The sequence below is a fragment of the Zingiber officinale genome, chromosome 4A (assembly GCF_018446385.1).
Source record: "Zingiber officinale cultivar Zhangliang chromosome 4A, Zo_v1.1, whole genome shotgun sequence".
Classification (NCBI taxonomy): Eukaryota; Viridiplantae; Streptophyta; class Magnoliopsida; order Zingiberales; family Zingiberaceae; genus Zingiber; species Zingiber officinale.
In genome coordinates this window covers 96,692,736-96,699,760 of record NC_055992.1, presented here as the reverse complement: position 1 = coordinate 96,699,760, position 7,025 = coordinate 96,692,736, and the positions used below count along the sequence as shown (strand labels likewise).

The 7,025-nt window shown below is 38.5% G+C and overlaps 1 long non-coding RNA gene across 2 annotated transcripts; it reads left to right on the top strand.

The window, feature by feature from the left end:
- Window positions 1-1,346: 1,346 nt before the first annotated feature.
- Window positions 1,347-3,001, top strand: LOC121973467. Of its 2 annotated transcripts, none has more exons than XR_006109624.1 (4): window positions 1,347-1,981; window positions 2,058-2,192; window positions 2,281-2,352; window positions 2,929-3,001. It is a non-coding gene; the product is annotated as an uncharacterized LOC121973467 (long non-coding RNA). The 2 variants fall into 2 exon arrangements; XR_006109625.1 differs by having other exon boundaries at window positions 2,276-2,352.
- The last annotated feature ends 4,024 nt before the right edge of the window (window positions 3,002-7,025 follow it).

Below are 7,025 nucleotides of genomic sequence, written 5' to 3'. Positions count from 1 at the left end.
ACAGATATAAGCATTCTTGAGTCCAGGCAATACCCTATGCATCTCACGCCTTTCTAAGTTTTTCAAAACACAAGCAAGGTATACCTAGGTGATTGTGAGATGCTCTGGCTTTAATCTAGGGGTACATGATATCTAGGGGAAACCTAGGCTAAATCCAAATTTTAAAAATCTAACAAAATTGGAGTTTTGAAAACTGTTTTTCCTAGAATTTTTTAAAAGCAAATGATAACAAAAAAAAATTGTCTATTCTACCCAACACATTCCTATTTGTCTTCTAAGTGAGCTGAACTCAAGTTCAGGTAAGGGTTTTGTGAAGATGTCAGCTAGATTTGATTTTGACTCAACATAGTTGAGTATAATATCACCCTTAGCTACATGATCCCTTACAAAATGGTGCTTCACTTCTATATGTTTGGTCCTTGAGTGATGAATTGGGTTTTTTGTTAAATTTATGGAACTTATATTATCAATTGAGATTTTTGTGTTATGATAGTTCAGTTGATAGTCTTTAAGAGTGTGCATCATCCAAAGCAATTGAGATGTGCATTCACCTAAGGCTATATATTCAGCTTCAGTGGTAGATAAAGCAACACAATGTTGCTTTCTACTTGACCAACTTACTAGGCATTGTCCTAGAAATTGACAACTACCACTTGTGCTTTTTCTATCTAACTTGCATCCGGCGTAATCCGAGTCAGAATAGCCAAGAAGGTCAAAGGTGCAAGTTCTAGGGTACCAGAGTCCTATATTTAGAGTACCTTTAATGTACCTAAGTATTCTTTTAACATAGGTTAAATGTGACTCTTTTGCACAAGATTGGTATCTTGCGCACATACCAACTGCAAATAATATGTCGGGTCGGCTTGCAGTTAGGTAAAGCAGGCTTCCTATGGCACTCCTATAGTACTTTGGATCTACTGGTTTTCCTTCAGGGTCAGAGTCTATGTTATTGTTGGTTGCCATTGGTGTATTTATTATTTTTGAATTTTCCATGCAGAATTTTTTAATTAATTCCTTTGCATATTTAGTTTGATAAATATATATTCCATCTTTAGTTTGTTTTATTTGTAAGCCTAAGAAAAAATTAAGTTCACCAACCATTGTAAGATACCGTAAAATCAAATAATAAATATTATTGGACGAAAATTCTTATTGGATTTTTCTGAAATTTTTAGAAATTTTTCTGGGATTAAACGGAGTCCGTATGACCTATTTTGAGGGGATAGATTCGGGATACCATGGAGGTTTGTTTTGGAATATCCATTTAAGTGGGAGTTAATTGAGGAATTAACTTAGAGGTTAACCTAAGTATTTAAATCCTTAATTTCCGATTTCCTCTTCTCACTTTCTCCTAATTTTTCTTTCCCCGATCTCCTCTCCCAAGCCTCTCGCGCAACCTCTTCTTCCCCGACGCCAACGTCGCAAGGGAGATGATCGTGCCGGCGCCGGTTGACCCTCCATTAGCAGGTAGATGGAGCTCGATCGCCGGAAGGAAAGGGCCAACGCTTGCCCTCACGCGTGGTGCCCTAGATCCTGTTTCTGCCACCTGATTTCCTTGTCGTCGTCGCCCTTCTTGCGCCGCCGATCACCACGAGTTCACTGCTGGCGACGGTCTTCTCCAGTGTGTCTCGGCCGAGCCTCCCTCTTCCTTCTCTCAAGGTGTGGAGCCTCTCCTTCTTCTTGCCGATCTTGTCACCGTGCCCTAGATTGCTGACACCGAGTCTTTCTCGCCGAGCCTCCCGACCACACCACTCCACACGATGTAGCCGGATCACGCGCGCGAGCTCTCTTCGTCCCGAGACTCACCAGCGACTCAACTCCTTCCCTTCCAACCAACCGCCGCCGTCCCTTTCCTGTACCTGATCGCCGACCTCTCTGCTTCTAATCACCAACCTAGCTTCAAGATTGATGTTGGGTTTGATCCTTGGTCTGTTGTGAAGTGTCCGGCCAAGCTGCATTGATCCGGCAATGTGACCGAAAGGTGAGGGTTGAGGAGTTTGATCTCGTGATCAGTTATGGAAACGTTGATTTTGATTTAGGGTGTGTTGAGGTTGCAGATGGTTTGCTGTGGCGGTTCTTGTGGGGTGGAGGGTTGCTGCTAGGGTCCGGTGAGGCCATCAACTCCGGCAGTAATCTTCTCCAGCAGTAAAACACCAGTTGGGGCATCTGGATTGAGCTAAGGTTTTGTTGAGGTGAGTTTAATGTTGTGAATTAGGGGTTCAACAAATCCTTTGCTATATGATTGGATTTATGGATTGATTCTTGGATAAATTAGTGTAGTGCTTCTTTGATAGTTGACGGCATAGAACTTCTTGGGTTGTAAGATTCAGAATTTTGCTGTCATACCTCAAGGTGAGTGTTTTCTGGTGATGTATCTCTAGATCCTTCTATTATTATTCTGTTCTATCAGTGTTGTTAATGGATATTAGATCATGTTTAGTTTAGAGCACATGGGAGCATGTAGAGGGATTCGTTGTAGTTGGATGCTCTTGTGTTGGATTAATTGATGACTGGTAGGTTATGTATTAGATTAGATTAAGCATTCTACATGGATTGTTGATGATAGATTGTTGATGATGGTATTGGGTTAACATAGATTGTTGATGATAGATTGTTGTAATCTGTGTAGATTAGTTGAAATGGATGAATTGTGTGAAGTTGATTCATGGTTAAGGAATTAGAATTCAACTTTGATATATTGATTTGGATTGAATCTTGGATTGATTTGTGGATTTAGAAGGATTTTTGATGAGTTTGGATTAGTGTTGGATTGATGATGAATTATGTGAGTTAGATTGAGGATTATTTGGAGGATTTATCAGAGATCAGATTTGAGTGGAGTTATCCTAGTTGAGTAGGGATTTTATTTAGCTATTTTAATTCATGTGAATTTAGCTAAATAAAATATGTAAATATTGATTTATGCAGGACTTTGATATGGGATGATCATCACGACGTGGGATTTATTCTGGACACGGTCGACAAATTAAGGCGGGTATTTCTTCCTTTACCTCTATGTAGATTTTCTTGTACTTAGTGCATGGTTGTTATCCGATGGATTAGACTGCTTTACCTTATATCATATCTGTTTGTTGACTTCCTGCTAGAGACTTATGCTTGATCTTTGAGGTGTTTCATTTAATTCATATACCGTCTCAACTCTTGATATCTACTCTATGGTGATTACACGTGTAGAGTATGTCTTGTAGGGATTGTCGGGTGGCTGGTATTATCATGCTGATTGGGTATATGATGTGGACTGTACATAGGTGGGTATGTGTATAGGAGTCATCTGGTTGACCGTGCATTTACATGTGGTGTGTATATCCGTATTTGTTATGTACTTTTGGAGGAGTGTGTTGATTGCACGTCTGTGGTTTATACACGTGTCCGATGTGTTTTTATTGGAGGATACATGTTGATTGTATATGTGGGGTTGTCCATGTGTGTCTGATATGTTCATTGGGGATTATTGGTTGATTATACATGTGTAGTTGTATACATATGTTTGGTGGGATATGTGGAGGTATCATGACGATTATACTCATGTTGGAGGTATTTATGAGGTTTGGGGTTGTTGCATGGATGATGATTATATATATATATCATGTTCATCATTCATTGCATCTGATGACCATTGTCTCCCTTGTGGTGAGAGAGTCATCAGTTGGTTTGGTTTAGCGCCGCACACTCGGCCACTCATGGGTAGTGGTAGCTAGAGTAGTTGCCGCTCGTCCTGTCGTGCCACCCGGTCACGAGGTTTAGTGAGATCCGTCGTTGTGAGCAGTCAGGGACCCCGATGCTATGTAGTTAGATAGCTACTAGCGGACTGTCCGCCTCGACCACTATATAGTGGGCTGGAGGGTAGTACAGATGTCACAGACCCAAGCCTCTCGGCCATACTAGGGTCGTGGTGTCCGGAGAGGTGGCGGGGTGACCATGGAGCATGCATACGCAGTTATTATTCTTGCATTTGATGCGCGGTGCATCTGCATTTGCATACATGCCTAGTAGATACTAGTTGCATGTGATTGTCGTTGTTGCACTTGATTGAGATATGGTTGTTGCATTTGGTTGCCATGCTGCATACATGTCATTTATTTTACATGTATATGCAGTCGTACTTATATTGCACAGGTGTCACGGGTATATCTGTTGCAGATCCAGTGAGTTTACCGATCTTTGTACCTTGTGTCGATTCCAGATTGGGTATGTATCTGTCCTTATGTTAGTTGTGGTTTGTACAGTTTATATGTCAGGTTATTATGTTAGGTAGGTTCAGATGCATTGATTATGATAGTATGATCATGTTCTTTATTCCCTACTGAGACTGTATACTTGTGATCTCCATGTTTTGTTTGTAGACCATGCACTGTCTTTTCTATTACCCGCTGAGTTACTTATACTCACCACCGCATGTATACATTTATGTTTTCAGGTAGCCTGTAGAGGGTTGGTGTCGCTCGGAGTGTCCTGTCTGCCGGGCCCTACGTCACATCCGAAGATCGTGATTGTTTTCTTTTGTATATTCTTTTCTTATTTTCGGCATTGTATTTGTGTATAACCATGTGGCTATCTTATGGTTTTGGTGTTGTATTTGTTGTATAAAGCCTAGCCGGCTAGCAGTGTGTTGATTGTGTTGTATTGGGCTTTCCGTTTTCGTTTTTCCGCTGTGTTGGTTTTTAGTACAGCCGTGTGGGCTGTTTTATATATAACTGCGTGGTTGTGATTGTTTCATCCCAGCCGTATAGGCTGTTGTTATAACTGCGTGGTTGTGTATATAAATATTCCAGCCGCATGTGGCTGATGTATTTTGCTTGTAGTGATGCTTCAGATTGTCATCGGTACAGGGGAGATGTTGTCGGATTTTTGTCTGGCAGAGACTCCTTTGGGGGCGTGACAACCATACTCATTTCGAATTCATTTTCCATTAATTTAATAAATTCTTTTAAAAATTTAGAGTTATTTGATCCAAAAATTATATCATCAACATAGATTTGAGCTATGAAGATGTCTTTGTCTACAGTTTTTACAAATAGAGTTGGATCTATTTGACCTTGGTTGAAACCTTTGGATATTAAGTGATTTGACAATCGTTCATACCATGCCCTAGGGGCTTGTTTAAGTCCGTACAAGGCCTTTTTTAACCTAAATACATGATTAGGATACCCTAAGTCCTCAAATCCTGGGGGTTGGCTTACATATACTTTCTCCTTAATAAATCCATTTAAGAATGCTGACTTGACATCCATTTGGTATAGTTTAAATCCTTTGTTTGCTACATAGGCTAACAACATTCTAATGGATTCGAGTCTAGCTACTGGGGCATAGGTTTCATCATAGTCCAAACCTTCAACTTGGCTGAATCCTTTAGCTACAAGCCTAGCCTTATTTCTAATTATTTCGCCTTGATCATCTAGCTTGTTTCTAAATACCCATTTTGTATCGATTATTGACTTATTTGAGGGTTTAGATACAAGTTCCCAGACTTGATTTCTCTCAAATTGGGCTAACTCTTCCTGCATAGCTATGATCCAGTCCGGGTCAGGTTGTGCTTCTTCTATTATTTTTGGTTCGATTTTAGAAATTAGGGCAATCTGACTGTGAATTCTATAGGAGGATCTAGTTCTTACCCCTAGATTTGGATCACCCAAAATTTGATCAGATGGGTGAGAGGTACTGACCCTTGTTGGTCTGATAAGTGGGTCAGGGGCTGGTTCCTCTGGTATAGTAAGATTTGGTTGAATTTCATCATCTTCTATATTTCTTGGGTCAACTTCAACATTCTCATTTATATTTGGTAGATTATATTCTTCATCAAATATTAAATTAGTTGTTTCTTCAACTTTTAGGGTGTTTTGATTGTAGACTCTATAGGCTCGACTGTTTGAGGAATATCCTAAAAATATTCCTTTGTTAGATTTGGGTGTGAATTTTCTTAAATAATCTTTAGTATTTAAAATGTGAACTTTACATCCAAATACTTTTAAATAATTTAAGTTAGGAATTTTATGATAATATAGTTCATAAGGGGTTTTCTTGTGAAATTTGTTGATCAAGATTCGATTTTGAATATGATTTGCAGTATTTATTGCTTCTGCCCAAAATTGGTGATTTAAATTATATTCATTTAACATGGTTCTTGCGGCTTCTTGTAGAGTTCTATTTTTACGTTCCACCAGACCATTTTGTTGGGGGGTTCTAGGACATGAAAATTCATGTTGATATCCATTTATTTTACAAAATTGGGTAAATTTATGGTTTTCAAATTCCCCTCCGTGATCACTTTTTATTCTTTTAATTTTAGTATCTTTTTCATTTTCTATTAATTTACAAAAGTTACTAAATATTTCATAGGTTTCATCTTTAGTTTTTAGGAATTTTACCCATGAAAATCTAGAGTAGTCATCAATTATTACTAAGCAATACTGGTTCTTGCTTAGTGACTTAGCTCCATGTGAATCAAATAGGTCAAGGTGAAGGAGCTCAAGTAAGGAGTTGGTTCTTTCAAGATTTGTTGATTTGTGTGTTGACTTAGTTTGTTTTCCCTGTTGACACGCATTACAGATAGAATTTTCAATGAATTTTAGTTTTGGTAAACCTTTAACTAAACCATTATGACTCATTTTTGAGATGAGTCTAGTGTGAGTGTGACACAATCTTCTGTGCCACAAATCAGTTTCCTCTTCTTGTGTTAGAAAACACTTTTTTGAGGATGTCGGTAGATTAATTGAATACATATTATTTATCCTAAGTCACTTAAGTAAGATTTCAGGATTTTCAATGTTTTTAACTAAACACCTGGTTTTGTCAAAAGTTACTAAGTATCCGCTATCACACAATTGACTTATACTTAATAAATTAAACTTGAAATTTTCAACTAAAAGGACTTTTCGAATAATAAAATCGGAGTTGAGTTCGATATTACCTCTTCCGATTACCTTAAGTTGACCTTCGTTACCGAATGCAACTGATCCTAAGTTCTTGTACGTTAGTTTAGTAAACTTCAATTTATCTCCAGTCAT